Source organism: Tachypleus tridentatus, chromosome 13, assembly GCF_004210375.1.
Source record: "Tachypleus tridentatus isolate NWPU-2018 chromosome 13, ASM421037v1, whole genome shotgun sequence".
Lineage (NCBI taxonomy): Eukaryota > Metazoa > Arthropoda > Merostomata > Xiphosura > Limulidae > Tachypleus > Tachypleus tridentatus.
The window spans coordinates 95,572,592-95,594,528 of record NC_134837.1 but is presented as its reverse complement, the minus strand read 5'-3'; the positions used below and the strand labels follow the sequence as shown (position 1 = coordinate 95,594,528).

The 21,937-nt window shown below is 33.0% G+C and overlaps 1 pseudogene across 1 annotated transcript in view; it reads left to right on the top strand.

Moving 5' to 3' along the window:
- Positions 1-21,655, top strand: part of LOC143240127 (putative choline-phosphate cytidylyltransferase) — a 43,975-nt pseudogene extending 22,320 nt beyond the window's left edge. The window contains exons 5-10 of the transcript XR_013021583.1: positions 4,636-4,786; positions 10,837-11,058; positions 15,244-15,411; positions 17,389-17,585; positions 20,347-20,440; positions 21,160-21,655. The product of XR_013021583.1 is annotated as a putative choline-phosphate cytidylyltransferase (transcript). The remainder of the gene's footprint in view (positions 1-4,635; positions 4,787-10,836; positions 11,059-15,243; positions 15,412-17,388; positions 17,586-20,346; positions 20,441-21,159) is intronic.
- The last annotated feature ends 282 nt before the right edge of the window (positions 21,656-21,937 follow it).

Genomic DNA, 21,937 nt, shown 5'->3' with positions numbered 1-21,937 from the left:
CCTTACAGGAAACATTTCTGAAACCTGCTGATAGTCATCTTTTGGCAATTTTCTTTATACAGAAATGACAGGCTGTGTGATGGACAAGCACATGGAGGGGTGGCACTGTTGGTTGATCAGCATGTCTTTGCCACTCGTCATACCCTTGGAAGCTGTAGCCATCTGTGTTTCTTTGGGTCATACCATCACTGTTTGTTCTCTCTACCTGTTGCCTAGAGAGAGACATCATTAATCAGACCTTGATGCTCTCATTGAACAGTTGCCGTCTCTCTTTTCATCTGGGAAGGAGGAGACTTTAATGGACATCATCCCATCTGGGGAAATGCTGATAATTGATAGGAGAGGTAACTCTGTAGAGCATATGCTCTCTGATTACAATATTTCTCTTTTTAATACTGGTTCTTCTACTTATTTCCATGCACCTAACCAGTCCTTTACTGCTATTTATCTCTCAATTTACTCCCCATCATTAGTCTTCCATTTTTCATGGAGGGTTGACAATAATCCATGAGGCAGGGATCATTTTCCTATTATCTTGAGAGAGATTAGCCATGGTTGATGCCCCAGTAGAAGCTGGATCAGGCAAACTGGCCCTCTTTCATGGCTCTTGCAGAACTTGACCCTGCCATCATCTGTAAGCCATCAATAGTCAACTTGTGTGGCAGCAGTAACTGACTGTATTATACAAGCAGCTGCTCAATGTATTCTTAAAACCTCGATATGTTTTCCACTATATTCTCGCCCATGGTGGAATCCTGCCTGCCACATGGCACAGAAGGCTCAAAAACGGGCCTGGGCTACTTTCCATAGATATCCCACACTCTTGAACTGCATCGCTTTCCAGCAGGCCTGTGCACATGCTTGGTGGGTAAGACATCAAAGCCAGAAGGATTTTTGGATTAAGTTCACGACTACCATATTTTCTACCACCAGTTCCAAAGTCGTATGGGAAAGGATTCGAAAGGTCAATGGGCAATATAATTCTGTCCGCCTTTCGATCTTGCTCTCTGATAGCCAGGAAGTAGCTGATACCTAGAGCATTGCTGATACTCTAAGTGAAAGCTTTTGCTGAAAGAAAATCACCTCTTTTCTTTCAAGCTGATTGTCTTCTATGATTATAATCATCCCTTTACACTGGTGGATCTCAAACCGGCCCTTCATCAGAATCCTCTCTACAGTTTTTGTGTTCACTACTGAATTGTATGCCATTTCTCTTGCCCCAAATCATATTGAAACTATGCAATATATGAATTGTACATTATATAATGAATCACTCAGCTGTTTATTGGCCCTGATGTCATTCCATGTTAGTTACCATTGTATTCTTATCAATATCCAAAACAAACTGGTCCATCTTTCTCTATCAACTATCTGTGTCCAGATTTTTTGGATACCAGGTGACACTGGTATTCGTGGGAATGAGCTCACTGACAGAGCGGCAAAGTCCGTCTGCTCTGGCTTTATCACCACCGTCCCTGTTCCATACATGGACTATGGTACAGTTATCAAAACCCAAATATACACCAGTTGGCAGTCATCCTAGAGTGAGCAATGAAATAATAAGGTTTTTCAAATCAAGCCTTCTTTAGCTCTGTGCCCATCTCACTTCCATAAAGATCGAAGGGAGGAAGTTGTTTTGGCTAGGCTACACATTGGCCTCAGTGTTTTTAACTCACCACTTTCTTTTATTTGGTATTGATGCACCAATGTGTGGTCTGTGTGGCACTCACGTCACAATTGTACTAATTGTATTATCATGCCGTCTTTACAGCCAAGAACGATGATGCCATTTTAAACATATTTTTAAGGTAGGTTTGCCCCTTGACATTAGCCAGTGTCATAGGTGATACTGGCTGCCACACTCATGTTTTTACATTTTTAAGAGCCATTGGTCTTTTTAACTAAAGGTTTTTACATGGTCTTAGCGTGAATTCTTTTACACAATTTAATTTTATTTTGATCTGAACCCAGGACTGGAAAGGCCAACTTCAGGTGACTGACAGCAAGTTTTGAAATTAATGCTTCAGTCTTCATGGCAGGTCTTAATTTTACATATTTTTACCTTCATTTCCATATACCATTATAGTGTACAGCATCTTGTTTGGTACAGATAGCACAGTAGCTTTGTGCCAATAAACATGAAATACCTACCTCTTACACTGGATGATTTACACTTTTTTCATGTTCTCTCTCATCAGATCCATCATTTTACCATTTCCTAATTGCACATTTTCATTTTCCTTTGGAAAACTTTAGCAGCATGGATATGTGGACTACCTGACCTGACATACCTTTACATCTCACTACTTATTGTGGTCATTTCATGCTCTGTGGGTTTCTGCTCACCTCCAGTTGCCATTCTACACACCTCTGTTTCTTTGGGACTGGTAAGTACTCATTTCTTCTCATTTACAGGGGCCTCTTGCTCATCAGGTATGGATCCTGCTTGGTAATGAATTGTGCCTGACCAAGTATACTTCTTTTCAAATCTACACTGTACATCCTTTAATCATGCTAGATGAAGTTCACTATAATACTAAGGCTATTCCTACTGTAGACCTGAGGTCACTGGATCATGTTACCCATACCACTGAGATGGGATGTTTAATGAGACCAACTATAGTTATATTTCATGGTATTTTTGCATCATAAATTGTTTTTTTTCTGGAGATGAATGTCTCCTCAGCTCTCCTTACTGCCTGTTACTGGATGTTGCTTTCTGTTCAGTCAGGTGTTGTTTATTTTGGAGATCCACACATGTGGAGACAAGGTCTTTGTGTGGAAGCCAAATCCAGTTGCTACCAAGTGTTGGTTAAGGTGAAACTCCCATTCACAATCTGTTGTACCTCAGCCAGTAAACACCTGTGTGGGGTCCCTTTCCTGTTGAAAATGTTTTGGGTCCTCTCTATCCTTTAGGTTTTTACAGCACATTCCTGTCTCTCAGAAGTGTGTTGTTTGTAATTCCATACCACACTTCATAGTCTGTCTTTTGTCTTCCACCTGTTCAGTGTGGGATTCTAGATTTTTGTGAGAGGAGATGTTGTATGAGAAGTTAACATTTTCTTAAAGTGAAAATGTATGTTTGATAGATATCTACTTCTCCTCTTATTTGCCATCTATTTTCCCAAATTTTGGTGCATTATTAGAATGGACACTAATTGTGATAGGTGTACTATTGCACTTCTGTTGGTTGAATATTGATGCATGATCATATGCATGTTGATATGCAGCAAGACCAGTAGCAACCATAAAGTTTCCACTGGTAGTTTTCAATTTATGAAGTTGCTAATGTTAACTATGTCATATAATAAACAAGCACAAATAAAATATGTTTTATTTATTAGTTTGTGTAGTGAAGCTTTTGACATGTGAAAAAATTGTGGCAAAAGAAAAAGCCAAAAGTATTACTATTTAGTTTTTATTTTATTTTGTATTTAAACATAGTAGTCTTGATTTTTGTTATTAGCTAATATTTAATGTTTTTATTTTCCTCATTAATAATAACTTGAATATTATGACCCCCACAACTGCTTTGAGACATGACTTAGTAGCTAGCAATCTTTTAATGTGAATAACTGGGTTTGTGGTGTAGATTCCATTGCTGAAAAATGTGCTCAATACTATGGTCATGAGTGTGCTGTAAGACTAGTGGTAAAATCCCACTATTCAGATTAAAATTTGGCAGTGGTTCTTGATGATTAAATGGCTTTCCTCTAGTATGTTAGTTCAAGAATAAATATCACTGTGTAGTGCAAACAAAAAACGAAAAAACAGTGTAGTGTGTTTTCAAAGTGTTTTTATTATTGCTTTTCAGATATTTTTATTGTATTGAATTGGAAGATCTACCAGTTTTATAATGTTAAAGGTTATTCTTGAATGTCATATTTCAAAAAAAAAAGGCTGAAATTATAAGAAATTTGGAGCAAAGCTAAGTGTAAAACATATATACATTAAATTTTTGTAATACTGAATAAGAAACAAATTTGGTGTATTTCATATAGAACAGTTGATGAATTTAGTCATACACTATCTCTTGATTATACTTTGAGGATAGTTTTTTTTATTCCTTGTGTAAATGGTGTGTTTTGCAAGCTACATGCAAGAAATTTGTGTGAGCACAAATAAAATTTATTATTTTAGATAGATGTACTGTGATATTGACAAGTAAGGGTTGTAGAAAGCCCATCTTTGTAATTATTATTTTTATTAGTATGAATGAGTGATTTTTTATCTTTTGCTCTTCCATGCTAATGAATATTTTCTCATGTAAGCTAAAAAAGGGACTTGGTAGGAACTCAAGTTTGTAGCTCACTTCAAGTGATCTTTGTTTGATTTCTAAAAGTTCTCCTTTTTTGAGAGAAATGTATTTGTAGTTTCCAACACTTCTTTTTTTAGAAAGTAGTAAGAAATATGTAAAGTATTACATATCCTTTAATTACAGAATTATTTAATATTTTTACAGTTTAGTAAAGTTATTATGTCTCATATGGAGTTTATTATAATATTTGAATAAGATACTTGCTTATATATTTGTAACCAAAGGACTAAAGTTTACTGTTTTTTGTAGGAATTGTTTTCTCAAATTTAACTTGGTGTCTTTCTGTTCAAAATAATATCCTATCATCTTGACTCTAGTAAGCAGTGATGCAATGACTCATGCAAATAAAGGAAAAACTGTAATGACAGACTCTGAGAGATATGAAGCAGTTGCCCACTGTCGTTATGTTGATGAAGTGGTCAGGGACTGTCCATGGGTTATAGATAATGATTTTTAGAGAAACATAAGGTAAGTAATTCTGTATTTATTGTTTTACATTGTGGTCCAGTCAGCTGTAATCATGTTGGTTTTATGTGAACTAAAAGGGTAACAGTTGCTGGAAATAGATGAATCTTTCATGAATAAAAACATTATGCAAAAATAGTTATTTTAAATTGAATTCAGTGTTATTTCTCCATGTTTATTGCATATAGAACTTTATTTTTGTTTTTGAATTTTGCACAAAGCTACATGATAACTCTCTGCACAAGCTATCCACAATTTAATGGTGTAAAACTAGAGAGAAGGCAGCTAGTCATTGCCACCCACTGCCAACTCTTGGGCTACTCTTTTATCAACAGATAGTAAGATTGACCATTGCATTATAATGTCCTCATGGTTGAAATTGAGGAATTTCATGTAAATTCTCTGATTTACATTTATATATTTACTTGCTTATAAGTAAATACTTATAGTATTTATATTACTATAAATATAAATATAAATATAAAATATAAATATAAAGCCTTTTTTCCTGGAGGAAAGGCTTTTTCCTGTACTCCCTCACTTTGGCTGATTTGAACCACTCTTCCAGTGCCCCTTGTTTCACCTTCCTTTATGTTTTCCTTCTTTCTTCTGTTTGCTTATGGACACCAGTGATATGTTTATTTTTACTGTTCATGGGAACAGTAAAAATATTTACTGTTATTTTATATTTTCTTTGGTGATATGTTTTCGATCATGTATCTGAGACTTTGGAATTTTATGTGTAATCTATGCAAGATACTCGACCTTTTCCTCTTTGGTTGCACGTTTGTCACAGTTGAAGCTGCGACATACCACTATTCCTTTCTTGTCCTAATCCTTGTCTATTTGTCCCTATTACAGGTTTTGCCATCTCATTATTTCATTCAAAATTGATGAGCATGTCACCAACAGTACTGGAGACTAACCAGAGGATTCCAATCTAGTGGGAGATTGACTATATTATGTTGTTAGTCTTTGGCAATCTTTTACTGCAGTTCCATGGGTTCTTCATGTTTTATTAGAGGGAACTGCCCTGCTATTTTTTTCCCCCATCTCATTTGTCCCTGGTATTCTTTTCCTTCTCCATGAGTTGGGATCTGTCACCAGCCTGCATTTGTCCAAGTAGGTAAAATATTTACTGTCTCTACAGGCCATTGCACCTTTTTATCATCTTTTTCCTAAGCTTTTATTTTAGACTGTTTGTTGTTATTGCATCAAATTGGAAATCCCATCTCATTATAAATTTGAATGTGCCTCATTTTCCCTTGGAATAATTCCTCACCCTTAGGTAGGCTTTTTCTCCAGGTTTATTGATGATAAAAATCACATGATAATTTGTATATCCCAATATTTCATCACTTGCAACCATCTATTCAGTTTATTCTCTGTGTGATAGTTTGTTTTGTATACTGCACCTCAGACTTGCTTTGCTCTGTGTGTTTTTTTGGGCATTTAGAGTATTTGTTCTTCACTTATAATCAAGTTGAAGTTCTTACTGTGAGCTATACAATATCTTGTACATTTGAATGTTTTTCTTTTTCTGCACTCATCTCCGTCTTGCTCACCCTTCTCCTCTGAGTTCATTCTTTGGGTTTTCAGTTTGATTACAACTCACAACATTCTATTACTTTTGGAGATGTGATCTTCCATGGTAACACTTTGGTCAGTCTTCTTTGTGGACTCTTTCATGGGCTTTTCATGACCAGTGGAATTTCATGGGGATCCTCGGTTGGCTTTTGTTGCCCTTCCTTCTTCTCTTGTCATTGATTGGTGCTTGTGGTCAGATATGACTTGCATGTCAGTGGGTGTCTTGCTACCTCTTCCTCGTCCAGTCTCCACATTTCATGCATGCAACCCTTTGAGGATAAGGGGCTTGAGTTTATCAACTGGAAGATTTGGCATTTTTGGTCTGTGGCCAAGGGGTCTTATTGCATCAATGTCTTGGAACTTCTCGTGGTAGGTCATGTCTTGGTTCACTTTCTATATCTGGTGAGTAATCATTTGGTAATGATCCATTCCAACTTGTCTTCAGTGATTGCTTATCCCAATTTCCAGGATGGCATCTGTTCTCCATTCCTCTGTATTCATGTGTTAGATCTTCTTTTTCAGGTCCACATGCTCAGTGTTCCTATCATTGTTTGTCACATGCCTGTGTGCCTTTGCTCTTGTTGTGGATTGGATTTCTGTTCATACAGTGTATATCTGACAAAGTGGTCTCTTGATCCTATTGATTTCTTGGAGCTTTTCTTCTGTGGAGCTCCTCACATTGAGGCTTTTGCTGTGTCCATTAACCATAAATTGCTTTAGTTTTGGTCTACAGTTCTTCTTGCTCTTGTTATCAGTGTTTTCAAACAGGATTGGACCTACATTTATCTATTTTTCTCCTCCAGGTGGTTTTGTTCATCCTTAACACTGTGTTCAGACTTTCTGGTAGCTCTTTTTTTGCAGTCTCAGCTGTAGTTTCTGCAGCTTCTCCAACTCAAACTTCCTCCTCTGTTACCTTTTCCTCTGTCTCCATCTCATGTTTGTCATCTTCTATCACTGGTGTCTCATCCAAATCTTCCACTCTTCACCTCTGTCTTCATGCCGGATTTTTCTCTGTTAGTCAGCAAAGTGATCAAGCCTCTTTACTAGCCTGTTTCATTTGCCCTTCTACATGGAAGTTAATCATTGCAAATGTAATTTCTCTGTCATTAGTTTCTATGTCCAAGATTTTCCCTTGATCAGTCCACTGTTCCTAGTGATGTGGATTTCTTCTTTTGTCTTTTGAATTGGGGGTATTCTGTCTTCTTGGTCTCAAATTTTAAGGTGGTCCTGTACCACACTTTTTTTGTTTCTCCCATTCCTACAGATATTTACTTCTCCTACACTTTCCCTGGATTTGTTGTTCACTGTGGTGTGTTGACCTTGGTGCAGATATTAATATGGTCCTGTACTCCCTCACTTTGGCTGATTTGAACCACTCTTCCAGTGCCCCTTGTTTCACCTTCCTTTATGTTTTCCTTCTTTCTTCTGTTTGCTTATGGACACCAGTGATATGTTTATTTGCCATCAATGCTTCACGTACTTTCCTTATTCACATATACCTTCACATATATTATCTGTTCTCTGGATTGTTTTCCCTTAATACTTTGGCAACTCTTGAGAATAATTCCTCTGTTTAGCCATTTTTCCTTCCTTCAGTTTTGCACCTTTTATCTTCATCCTGATTTGGACAAACTTCTATGTCCTGTACATGTTCTTCCCTGTTATTGCCTGCATGTCTTACTTCTGTAGTGTCTGTTCCTGTCTCTTTCTTCCTTGGCAGCTATGGCATATTTTTTCTTTCTTTTTTTGCTGAATGGGATCTCCTGTTCATTCTGTTGGTTTCTTCTTTTCTATCATTATCTTCCTGTACTTTGTTCTGATTTATCTTCTTACCCAATTCAACACCTTACTTTTCCCTTAGTGTTTCATCTTTATCATCCTTTGAAGGTGCTTCTTCAGTTGGGTATGTGGACTAACCATGATACATTTGTTTCTTACCATTTGCATCAGATTATAGTTTCATTTTCCTCTTTGTATTATCATGTTCCACACATATCCATTCCAGAATTTATTGAAACTTTGAATGGGTAAGTTCTTTTCTGTTATTTTCCTTTTCAGAGGTCCTTTTCCTTTTAATTAATATTCATTGTTTGAAGTATGCTCTGTGGCAAGTGGTGTCTGATCAGGTATTCTTTAACTGTTCAAATCTTCACTGTCAAGCCATGTTGACTAGCATGTCATTATTCCATGAGCATGTAAAACACATAGCAGAAATGGAATGTTCAAAAGATTGCTTGCAGGTTTATTATTGCGATAGAATTGCTTCAAAAGTTTGCCCATCCCAGACTGTTCCCACACACTACATGGGTAAAGCAGAAGGGGATACCTGCTCATCCCTACCATGCCTCATACTGAATAAATCATTATGGTCTGCTTTAAAAAACAGGGTTTCATGGTCACCCATTGTTGGTGTTGTGGACTGTGAAGGTATGTTCCTAAATGTGTTAATGAAATAGAAATTATTGTTATTAAACCATTCAATTGAGAGTAGGGTGGTGATGTTCTTCTGATGCAGGTATAATGATATTCTCCAGTATGAAACATAAAACCAGATGGGAGTGAAATGTCAAAATTGCAGTTCACCCCTTTAATTGGGATCTCTCATCCTACCCTCACATTGATATCAGTTCCCAGTAGCAGGAGTTTGGATTTGGAGTATAACCAATCATAAGTCCTTGTATATGTATTACAGATGTCTATATTTCCTCTCCCTCATTTATACTCCATCAGTACTGTGGGTCATATGGTTGAGGTAATTGTGGATCATTATGGTGCTTTCCCTTCTGCTGTCTCCTATTACTCCTATTACTATTATGTCTTGGGTGATTCTTGTCAATTGCACTTTTGAGGGAGATGATTTACATTGTTTAAACATCTATACAGTGCTGGATGTCAGGTTTCCAGATCTATCTATTAATTTATCATATTCACATATACTCTGTTCATGAGTTAGGAGGTGGTAGATTTCCTCCATTCATATGAACTTGAGGTAATAATAGTATGATCCTCTTTCCTATCTCCATCAAATGGTTGGATTTTGGATTGTGGTTTACTTGCCACAGGTAGGATTCTTTTTCCTATCCTTACATGATTGCCCATTTCCAGTGACCTAGGTTTTGGATTGTAGTTGACTTACCAGTAGTATGTTCCTTTTTCCTACTGTCATTTGGATGTTGGTACCTGGTGGCATGGGTTTTGGATGCCCGTTGACTTGCCATGTATTGTCATGCCCTAGCCATTCTACATCTAGGGGCTCATCTTTTTCATTTTATCCACTTTTATTATTTCTGGGATTGAGTATTATAAACATTACATGATTAGTATCACTCTCCAGCCATAGTTCTCTCCTAGTTCTATGTGCTTCTCTGTTTTCTGCTCATATATGCAACATCTTTCGACAATGAGTGAACAGTATACCTGATTCAGAAATGGTACATTTCCCTATATCAGGTCTTAGAGAATGATTGTGTAATCTTCAGATGCTTCCCTTTTTTCCTCACTCTTGTTACTCCATGTATGTAATGTAGAATTCTAGCTATTTATTGAGAAAAGATATTTTCTTTTACTGAAAATTTTTTTCTAATAGATACTTACCTTAACTCACATTTACCACTATTCCTTCCCACTGAAAACTGGTTCATCCATTTTCTGCCAAAACTCAAAGTGATAATTTGATAGAATTGGATAGGAGTCACTAGCATCATGAGAGTATGTCGCATTCTTTTTGGTTTAGAGTATTAGAATCAGTCAGTTCCAATGGAGGAGAGATAAGACTTGTGGCATGCATAAAATTTGTTTTATATATATATTGAAGAATGAAAATGTGTAATTATGTGGGAAAACATAAGTGGCTGTAAGAAATACATTTTTCATGTAAGAAAATTATAGAATTCATTAATTGTTGGAACATTAATTAATTATATTCAACAAATTCATCATTCTCACAAGACCAGACTATAAATGAAGATAAACACTTGTGATGCTAAATATAGGGCATTTTGTGCATATGTGGACAAAGTATAGATAGCCCGTTGGATAGCTTTAGGCCTAACAACAAACATAATTGCAATATTTTGATTACTTTAATAGTTGTTATTAATAAAACACAGTAAGGATTGAAAATTCTAATTCTATTAGTTAATTATATTCATCACATTAATTTATTTTATCTTAATTTTGATCACTGGATATCTGGAATAATTGAAAATGGTAGTAACCAGAAATAAAATTTAATTATTTCCTAACATTAATTGAGTTAGTATTTGTCTTGATTAAATTATTAGGTCAAATTAATTTGCCCGTAATTGCATTAAAACATATTTTTTGTGACAAAATAATTATTATATTTAAAGCTATTTATGGAAATTTTGTGCTTTGTCTTTTTGTATTTATGTATATATAAATCAGTATTCACAGTATTTTGTATGAAAAAACTCTCAACAGTACACTCATTTTACATTATCTAGATTGATTTTGTGGCCCATGATGATCTGCCTTACACATTAGGAGGACATGATGATGTTTATAAAGAGATAAAAGCCAAGGGAATGTTTTTGGTCACTCAGCGGACAGAGGGTGTTTCCACGTCTGATCTGGTTGCCAGGATTGTGCGAGACTATGACTTGTATGTCCGAAGAAACCTTGCCCGAGGCTATTCTGCTAAGGAAATGAACATATCTTTTTTAAATGTAGGCTTTCATTATTACATCAGTTCCTTGAAAGTTTCACAGATCACAAACAACTAATAAAAATGTAACATAATATGTACTGAAAAATTAAAGGAAAGTTAGGTTTTTAGTTATGATAAAGTAATTACACTTATGAAATCAAGCACTCCTTATTTCATTTATTTTATTTTACAGACACCTAATGATTTGTCATAATTTGAAATGTAAGTGACTGAACATTCTCTCATCACTCCATTTATTATATTGAAATCCCTTGAGTATACAAACCATTTCACTTGGTGAATTCCTTCTTTCCCAACGAATGTGTTAACCAATTAAACATCATGATGATGAACATATTGTCATGTACTAATAATATAATGTTTAGTCCATCTAGGCTGTTTTGTCCTCTAAACTATTAAATAAAAAGTAAAATATATTTTTTTAAATGCCCTCAAGACCAGCCTTTATGATATTCACATTGTTATTAAATTTTCGATTAAACTCGTTTGATTTTACTGCCTCCATGACATACAAAGGCAACCCATTTCAAAGGCCCACCACACTGCTAGAAAATTAAATCTGTCTTACTTGAAGATTTCTGACCAACATTTATATTTGTCTCCTTATCCAACCATTATCACTGTTAAGTATGAAAAAAATATGATGCACCAACATCATCAGTTCCATTTACAATCTTAGACACTTCAATCAGATCTCCTCTAATTCCTCCTTTTTCATCATTACCATGTTTAATGCAGGATGTAGAATTCAGAGTTCATCAGTGCTTATTCCTATCCATACTTTAACCTCTGCCACATAACTTTCATTGGTGTTTGAAACTGTTGTAGAAAATGTTTCAAAGTTTCTTTCATATATGTAGAAAAGAATACTGCTTCACATATCATTGATCCACAGGACATGTTCTTTATCACTGCCATTGAGCCTTTATGTATCTTGCAGTGAGTGAAATGCATGTCTGTCACATAAGTCTCTTTTTACCATCTATATTGCTAACAGTGTATCATTATAATCAGTGATGTTGAGAAAACCCACTTGTAGAGAAAAATATATATGTAAAAATGGCTCGTTTGGGTTGAGAAAATTTTTTTTACATAGAGGAGTGAACAACGTTTTGACCTTCTTTTGGTCATCGGTCAGGTTCAAACTTTTTACATATATAGTGTATCATTATAGCTACAAGTATTTGATTCAGTCTCAGAGTAGATATTCTACAGTTGCTGAGAGTCATTCTTTACATATATTGATCATCTGTTTGTGTTGGGGATTTGATTTGCTTGTGTATAGCTGTTTGAGTAATTGCACCTTTGGCTCAGAAGTAGCTAACATTTTAATAATGAAAGTTTAAGAAATTAGTAGCCAATTTACAACAGTTTGCTGAGATGGGCTGGCTTCAGTTTGGCTCATGGTTTATCACACTATTTTGATGTATAACCCTAATTTGGAGCACCTTAAACTTAGTGATTTACATGAAAATGATGACTGAAATAAGATTGTATGAACAGGTTGAATAATGAATCATGCACATTTCAAATTACTTGATTAACCACCAAATGTCTCCTTTGTATAACAATGAACTAAGAAATGAAAAATGACATAATTTTATAAGAATGGTTGGGTTTCATCACAGTTGCCATAAATACTGAACTTCCTTTATGTGTTCATGCATAGTATGCTATCTTGATATTTAGTATTAAACAAAACTGAATATATGTTTATTGCTGAAAATCTGCCATAACAGAGTTTTTCTTTCTGTTGCAACAATTAGTCTAATACATTTGTTTACATGTATTTACTGAATAAAAATATATAATATTGGCTACTGAATTTAGTGCATAATCAAATCTGGTGTAAGAAATCTGAATTATTCTGTATTCTCTGCAACAGGTTATTTTGTTGTATTATTTAATTGGATCTGACTGTGTGTTTGTTTATTTTTCCATTCTGAGACATCTGTAAGAAATAGCATTGTGTATTCATTTGTAAGCATTCTGCTTTCAACTTAAAGTTGTGTTTGTTTAATAGTTCTCGTGTTAATTTTTTCTTGAAATTTGCTACTTGAATAAGATGTTGAAGTTATAAAGAAAATTTTTGTCATATTTTTAGGTTTAATAAGGCAATCTTTTTAGTCCTTATTCCCATAAATTTTTATTGTAGACTTTTTGGTACAGTCAAAGAGACAATTCAGGTTTCCACTTTTAACAGAGAGGGAGTAATTTATTGCAACATGCATATATCTGTCAGAGTATATTGGTTTCTGTGAACAAATGTACTTAATAATGGTTCTGTTGAGAGAGAGAATATCTAGAAAAGGAAGACTACCATTTACCCAAACACTGTGGTGAACTGAATGCTGTTGTTGTGGGAGTTACTGATTTTCTATCCTACAGTAAGAGAATTTTATCTGTGAAGTCAGATTATGTATGTGTTATCAAATGTACTTTTTTTCACATTTATGGTTTCAGAGAGACAGGTAGTAAAGTTCTCATTATAAAATGTTTCATATACAAGTTTTGAGGTAGTTTTGTTCATAGAGGTCTTTGTGCAGGAAATAGATATTGTTGGGATAATGTGAAAGATGTAGCAAAATGGCATCCACATGTAGATTTCAACAAGGTATCTTCAGAAAGTTTTCAGGCATCACGCAAGGCATTATTAGCAAGAATACTGTACTATGTTTGGTAAATGAAACAAAAAATATCGTCAGGTAATACATTGAAATATTTGATTTCTATTATGAAAGTTTCAATTTGTCATGTGAGCTGTTTTTTATACTCTCTTGAGAAGGTTAAGAATAGTGATGAGCTGTTACAATAGGTTGTGGGGGGAAGAACCAGCATCACTGACATTTAGTCTAAGAGGTGTATCTGGATTGTGTTTCTTAAATAATCTGAATAATCTCAGTGGTCTGCTACTGTTAAATGCGATATTGTTCTGTACCTTTTGGGGATTAAATTTCTTGACCAGTCTGCTGGTGGCACATTTCAATTTTTCACATGATCTCTTCTTCTGTTTTGTTAGAATTTTGTATATACTGTTCTGAGTGATGGCTTGTAATATTTCATGGTAGTGTAACTTATTTAGTGTATTATTTCCTTTGGCAGTAGGAAACATTGATGATAGAAATGTCCTGTTTTGGATTTTTATGGATCTTTTTCTTTTATTTATTTGTTAGACTCTGAAAAGTATTGTAAAGTAGCATAGGTTAATAACCAAAGTTTATTTCCATAAATGCTTGGAATATTCTGGGAGATGCCTTCATTTGTTATAAAGATGCCAAATACAAACATTTTTGGAGATTAAAGTGAAATTGAGATTTAGAGAAAGAATATTTTGTACATCCTCTATTAATATTCTTGGATTTATCATTGGTGTTGAAGATGTTGAAGTATAATATTTTGTCTGTGAGTTTGCCAAGCTTCTCTGTGATATTTTGGGGTGAGGCAGAAGGATCTTTCAGTGAAATTATTGCACCTCACTTCCTGTGCCATAAACATCCAGTTCACCATGAAGTCTGAAAAAAATGACACCCTTGCTGGTCCAATAGGACCATCATTTCACAGACAACTAACACACTGACAGATGTATACATTTCCCATCTGACCACTCTTCTCTCCTTAAAAAGTGCAATCTTCAACTGTCTCTTTAATCATGCTAAAGTATTCTGTAATAAAATCAACTTCAAAAAACATAATTTTCAAAAGTCCTTTAAATTAATGCATTGTCTTCACAATTTCATACAAACTCTAGAAAAAGTGGTTCTGCCCTACCAGAACATCAGATGAATATTAACCCTATCGTAAAAAAAAAAAACCTATCTTCCTTCACTCATTTTAAGACTGTTCATTTCATAAGACTCAAATCAAATGATGTAAGATGTTCTCAGATTCATTTGAAACTTTGTTAAATTTGTTTTAATTTGTTTTATTTTTAAGCCATATTTCTGTTTTATTGAAATATTTAATGTGTAATAATTGTAAATTGTTTCAGAATTCAAAAGAAAATGGCTAGATTTGGAATTTTTTCCAGTGTCTTTTTTACCATGATTTTTTTGCTATTTATTGAAGAATTCATGTGCTTTTGATCATAAAATGAGATATATTAAGCTGTGTGCATCATAATCATTTTCAGTTAAATTAACTAACAGTTTTTCTAATGTTTTCATCAATAATTTTATTTCATTAGGAGAAAAAATTTTTGTTTCAAAACAAGATGGATGCTTTACGTGACAAAGGCAAGATGCTGGTAGAAAACATTGAAGGAAAAAGACATGGATTAATTCAGAAGTGGGAAGAAAAGTCCCGTGATTTTATCTCATCCTTTCTTGACCTTTTTGGTAGAGATGGAACACTGGTAATCTTTACAATGTAGCTTACACTACAGTTTTCCACTTGTATGTTTATAAGTAATTTAGGTAAGATGCAGCTTCTTTACATCAATACAGTAAATTGGATTAAAGTTCATTTAGGCATTAGTTTAATAAAAAAGTATGTGAAAATAAAATATTTAATAAATTAAAAATTACATAGTGATGAAATAAACATGGTAAATTTTCTTTGCTAATACATTTAAAAAATTTAGTTGCTATAAACCATTACAACAAAATCTTATTAGGGTATGAAATATTAAAATCTCAATTACTGTACATATACTAAAGTTTAGTCATGGAGCTGTTTATTTCAATATGCATACATATGTGGATTATTATTATCAAATAAACTTTCACCATGTGAGTCATTATGTTTCTCTGATAGTTTTCACAATCACCTGGCTTTGATCTTAATTTGCTATTTATTTACACATTAATCACATTATTTCTTATCACATTTATTTACAAAAAACAAACAAACAAATGATACCTTATCAGACTAGTTGTTTATAAATCTACATGCCCAAATACCTTATTGTAGTTAATAAAGCAAACATGTTTTTATATTGAATGCTTTTATATCTGACACTGTGTATGGCTTAGTGGTTGTCATAGTAATTGAAAGGTCTTAAGGTTTGCACTATGGTGACTATAAGTATTCTCCACACTTTCAGCTTTTTGAACATTATGAGAGTAGCACTCAGACCAGTTGTTCATTCAAATTTCTTAATGCTGTTGACTCAGTAATGGATATGGGGATGGGATTTTGAGTTTGAACCCCACCTTTTTGATGCAAAGTACTCTCAAAATACAACACCTATATTTTACAGCATTTTTGTATTTTCTAAAATCTCACAAAGTAATTTTTATTAAGAACAACATCATACAAATTTCATTTTGTCATTTTCCCTTTGTGAAGGAATGCTACACCTGAAGTATAATCAAATTGACCCTATTGAAACACTTTAAGATATAGCCCTCATTTTCCAAAGCTGTCATGAAGATTATAAGCTTTTATTCTTACAACCATAATTTTAGTTTGTTACAAAGCCAGAAACTGTTGCAATGTTCAATGCACTTGTGAACTTAGAATTTGATTTTGCATTCGCTTTATGTTTCAGATTGTTAAATCACAAATATACATTCTAAAATCACCAACATATTATTGTTACTATACTTGTGCCCTTTTACAGGTTGAACCCTCCTCTTCACAATATTCTGTATCTGTGCCTGTGACTAATTGTATTTCCTCTGGTTAGTAGTTTATAATTAATACTTCTGATCAGAGCAAAGTTTCCATTTAGAACAAAACTAAAAATTAACCTATTAATGAGTGTAGCTAATTAAATACACTTTTATTACATTTTTACTTGCAAAGGTTAAACTGCATTGTTTCAGCAGTTGTTAACCTCACTCTTAATTGTATTTTTGGCTATAAACGCAATAATGTCTCTTGAGATTTAGATTAGTTCTAAATCCATAAAGTAAGCTAACATGCAAAACAATCTGTGCAATAAAAGTATAGTAATGAAAAATTAAAAACAATAAAATTAGTTTTACCAAACATTCTAAATAATACTGTTAATGAAAGTAATCTTAAAGAAGGGATATGGTATTCATCACTCACTTATTGGAATGGCTACACCTGAACCTGAGAGGTCTCAGAAGTAACCATTTAGTCCATAGGTTCATATCTACATTACATTTTATCACACCAATATGTTTTACACACTTATGTCAATTACCTGATACGTTATTTGTTTCTTCATTTCCATTCCAATAAACAGTCATTAATTTCTTTGAATTGTAGTTTAAAATCACTCAAATAAATGACCCTTTCACAGATAACCTATTATCTTTTTTTCAGAAAACAATTAAATTTTTTGTTTAATTTGTAAGCTTTTACTTATTGTAAAAAAAGTGTTACTGCCTTCATCAAAATATATTCTGATTTTTTATAGAATAACTTGTGGCGAGAGAGTAGTGGCAGACTTCGTAGAGCACTCAGTCCACCAGCAAGTCCTCGAGACCATTCGGCCTCACCATCACCTTCACCACCACCCAGCAAAATGTTTAGATATGAAGCTGATGATGATGATTGGTCAGAAGGAAATAATGAGAGGTTTATGTACATGGAGGAAGTAGCTGAACCAACTGAGTAATGTGTTGATTTAACTGCCTATTATAGTAAACACCACTTGTTTCATACTGTTAATGTAGTATTTTTCAAAAATTGATGTTATCTCGTACATAACTTTAATTCTTTTCAATGAAAATTTGGCATAAATGCTGCTTTCATTTGACATTTTTATTAATTTTTACTTTTTTTTTAAATTTTGACAAGACACAGGATTCAAGAAACATGGTTGCTATTTAGACATGACATTAAAATTGTTAATTTAATGCTAAAAATGAGAAGAAAAAAAAGTTAAAGTTGTAGTAGTGTCAACTTTAAAATACAGTTTAATCCTGATCTCAGGATTAAACAGTATAATAAATAAAACTTATTTTGTGGTACTAATAACTTAGAGGGATTCAGTGATTAAAGCAGATAATTTATTGGGGTTTTTTTCTGAATTGGATATTTCTAATCCAAAGTGTACAAATATACTGTTTATATAACAGGTACTGTCTTTAATATGGAATATTTGTTGTTTTTATTAAGATTCTCACTTTAAAGAATGGAATTTTTGTATCAGGCATGTTTTTGTATATTTTTGAAGAATTATTAATGGTGTTGCTTTTCTGAAATTATCTGATTTATGTGCTGAATGTTATCAGATCTTTTCAAGGGGATGTTTGTTTTGTTTGTTTTTGCATTATTTAAATAAAAAAAGCACTTTATAGGAAAATAAATTGTTAGTGAATTGTAAAGAAAGATATTGACAGATTAAGGTATTTAGTGTAGAATATATTTATCCAGTATGATAATAAGTGAAAAAACAATTTTGAATTTAAACTTACATTTGTTTTCTTACATCAAAATATTTTTTATTATTTGAGATTAAGTTACTATAAACAAATGTTGAGAGGTTCCTAGTTAGTTGAATTTGGAACCATTATTTTATAATTTCGTGTATATTTTTTTAGAAAAAACATTATTTAAATATATCAGTTTTTAAGACTATTTTCTTATTTAATTGTGTGGATAAATAAATATTTGTATACTATACAATGTGTATGAAAAGTCTCAGACTATAGGCACTTTAAAGAACTTTGCAGAATGTGTTCCACATGTTTTCCTTGTAATTCAAAACAAGTTTGGAGACTATTTCCATTCTCTTTTAATACCACAAAATGTATATGTCATTTATCAATGATTCAAACTAGTAGTCTCCTTAAATTTAGCCAGCAATTTCCCAACATCACGAGTTTTATTCTCTCTGTGGTCAGTGTGCGTAAAGTTCAACCACAACCTTCTGTTTGAACTAACCTTCTCAGCTACACAACAGGATTAACTTAATCATCCCTCATTTTGGCAAATAAAGAAATAAAGAAGTTACTAATTACCTATGGTTCCAGTCTTATCAAACATTCTGTGGAGAGAAATTGATGCTTATGTTACATATTCTGGTGAAATTTTACCAGTTTTTACTATACATATAGACCAAATGATATACATAGGTTGTGAAACCAGTGATAACTATTATTTTTATTGTAATATAGAACACTTGAGATCCATGACTGTTACTTTTATCACCCACTGTTCAAGGAAATCCATGAAAAATGGAACTGAAATTGTAGAAAAGTAAAAAAAAAAAAAAAAAAATACAATTTGCTCTAGGAGATTATCCAGTTTTTCAATAGTAATGTTTTTTACATATGGCTTTTAACCCACAAAATTTCTGAGGATAGTGGTAGAAACCAGTTTTAAAATAAATATAAACCAAATAAAAATGTAAGAATTGACTATCAATTTATTAAGAAAACAATATAGTAAGTTGCTTACTTATATTGACCCACAAGTATCAGACGGAATCCTGTAAAGATGGAAACTAATAAGAAAGCATAGTAAGGGCATGCTTGGAAGTAGTTATGGATAGCACATGCCAATTTCTTATGTAAAAAAATATTGATGAAGTGAAAGTTTATTACTGATTTTGACTTAAATATTTGGAGATATATATGGATTTATATAGATAACACCTTGTTTGGCATCTATACTGATAATTTTAATCCATTTAATAGTATACACTTGAGGAAGTTAATTTATTGAACCACAATAAAATAATGATATAATTATTTATTTATTTTTCATATTGCACAGAATAATTTCACATATTACTATGTTCCTTTGCATAATAGCTTATAGAACTTTTGTGATCTGTTTCATAGACTATTGCAAAGTATACAGATGTACACCTCTTTAATGTAAAAACTTATACTTGTGTATTATTGGAACTTTTAATTATCATATTTGATTTTTAGTACAGTAACTACTACTGTTGATTAGTGTTTAATAAAATTTATATGAAATCTTGTGTAAAAGCACTAAAGCAAAAGTATTTAAAGTTATATTAATAAAATTTTGTGCCCTAGTTCTGTCAGTAAGGAAACTGATATTTACGTATGTCAGAGATTTTAAAGTTAAATTATTAAACAATAAAGCTGAATTTGATAAATAATAATGATTTTTGGTGCCTTTGTTGTAATTGAATAACAGTTCACAAACCCCATTTTAAGTTTATGACAAACATTTTTAAATAGCAGTTTTATTGAACTAAATGTAGTCAGTTTATTTTTCAGAATTAGAGAATGAAAATTAATGTGAAGTCAAGAGAAACTCGTAAGTTTGTTTACGTTATGTGGTTTATGCCTTTTATGTACTCACCAAACATATTTCTCATTACCTTTACAAATGAATACATTTTATGTAGTTTTGTTTCAATTCTAAAAAGATTTATAATTTTATTGTTCAGGTCACTGGTTAGGCCACATGTGGAATATTGGGTTCAGTCTTGGGCTCCTTACCTTAGGAAATACATTGAATTGTTGGAAAGGGTTCAGAGGAAGGTTAGTAAAATGGTATCTTGGATTGAGGGGATTGTCATGTAAGGAAAGTTTAAAGTCCTTAAGATTGTTTTATTTTGAAAAGAGAAAAGTTAGAGGGGATCTGATTGAAGAGTTTAAGCTTGTAAAAGGAATAAATAATGCTGGTGCATCAACATTTTTCATATCTAACAGCAAGAATTATAGAACCAGCAAGCATAAATATAGATTTGGGCAAGGTAGAAGTTGTCTTTAGCTAAGACAATCTTATTTTTCAATTAGAGTGGTCAGCCTAAGGAATGGGTTGCCTTCAGATGTTGTGGAGGCAATAAATTTGAGTAACTTTAAAAAGAAAGCTTGATAAATATGTGAATCATAAGGGTTGACTTTAATTTTCTTTTATAGATTTAGTTTTGCTTAGAGAATGGGACAGCCAAGATGAACCAACGGGCCACTTGTTGTTCCTAAGCAATATGATGTTATACCCTTTTATTAATGTTTTATTTGAATTTTCAATGCCCATACCTAAGTAATTGGTCTAGTAATAAACATCAGCTACTAGGATGTGTATGTTTTTTCTTGTATTTTACTTAATTATTCTATTAAGTAGTCTAGGATAATTTTTATTATTGTAATTAAATGTGTTGCTCTCATTTATGGACCAGCTTTCAATGTTTAAAACCATTATTCAAGAAATTTTTTTTCTAACCACATTGAAGGTTTTTTTTGTTTTTCTTTTTAAGATAATCTTTACCATTATATGAAACTGATGTTGGAACTTCTATAAGCTACAAATTCCTGAGGTCCAGCATGGCCAGGTGGGTTATGGCATTTGACTCACAATCAGAGGGTTGCAGTTTCAAATCCCTGTTGCACCAAACATGCTTGCCCTTTCAGCCGTGGGGGATGTTATAATGTGACGGTCAATCCCACTATTCATTGGTGAAAGAGTAGCCCTAGAGTTGGAGATGGGTGGTGATGACTAGCTGCCTTCCCTCTAGTCTTACACTGCAAAATTAGGGACAGCTAGGGAAGAGAGCTCTCCTGTAACTTTGTGTGAAATTCAAAAATAAACACAAACAAATAAACAAATGCCTGAAGTTTAGGTCTAGATGATGTTCTGGTCTGTGTTATGAGGCCCTTATCAGAAGCTGACACAGAGCACAAAATTTTATCTAAACATTGTGGGGGTGCAGTTTATAAAAGATTTAATACCAAGCAAATTCAAAATAGCTTGCATTTTATTCATACTTCAATGTCAGTGATTACAAGTTTAAAAAAATAAGAAAAAATGAAAACAGTTATTGCACACTATGCATATTAATTGTGATAATTGTACTTTATCTTGTAGGTATAAAATCTTTTATACTTTTCAAACCTCTTTATAAAAGAAAAGTAACAATACTGTAAACTGTTCTGTAGCACTGTAAAATATGCTTTAAACATACTTTTATCACAGTAACTTGCAATTTAATTAGTAGTGTTGTTTTGAAAAGATTAAATGTTTAATGGTAATTATTA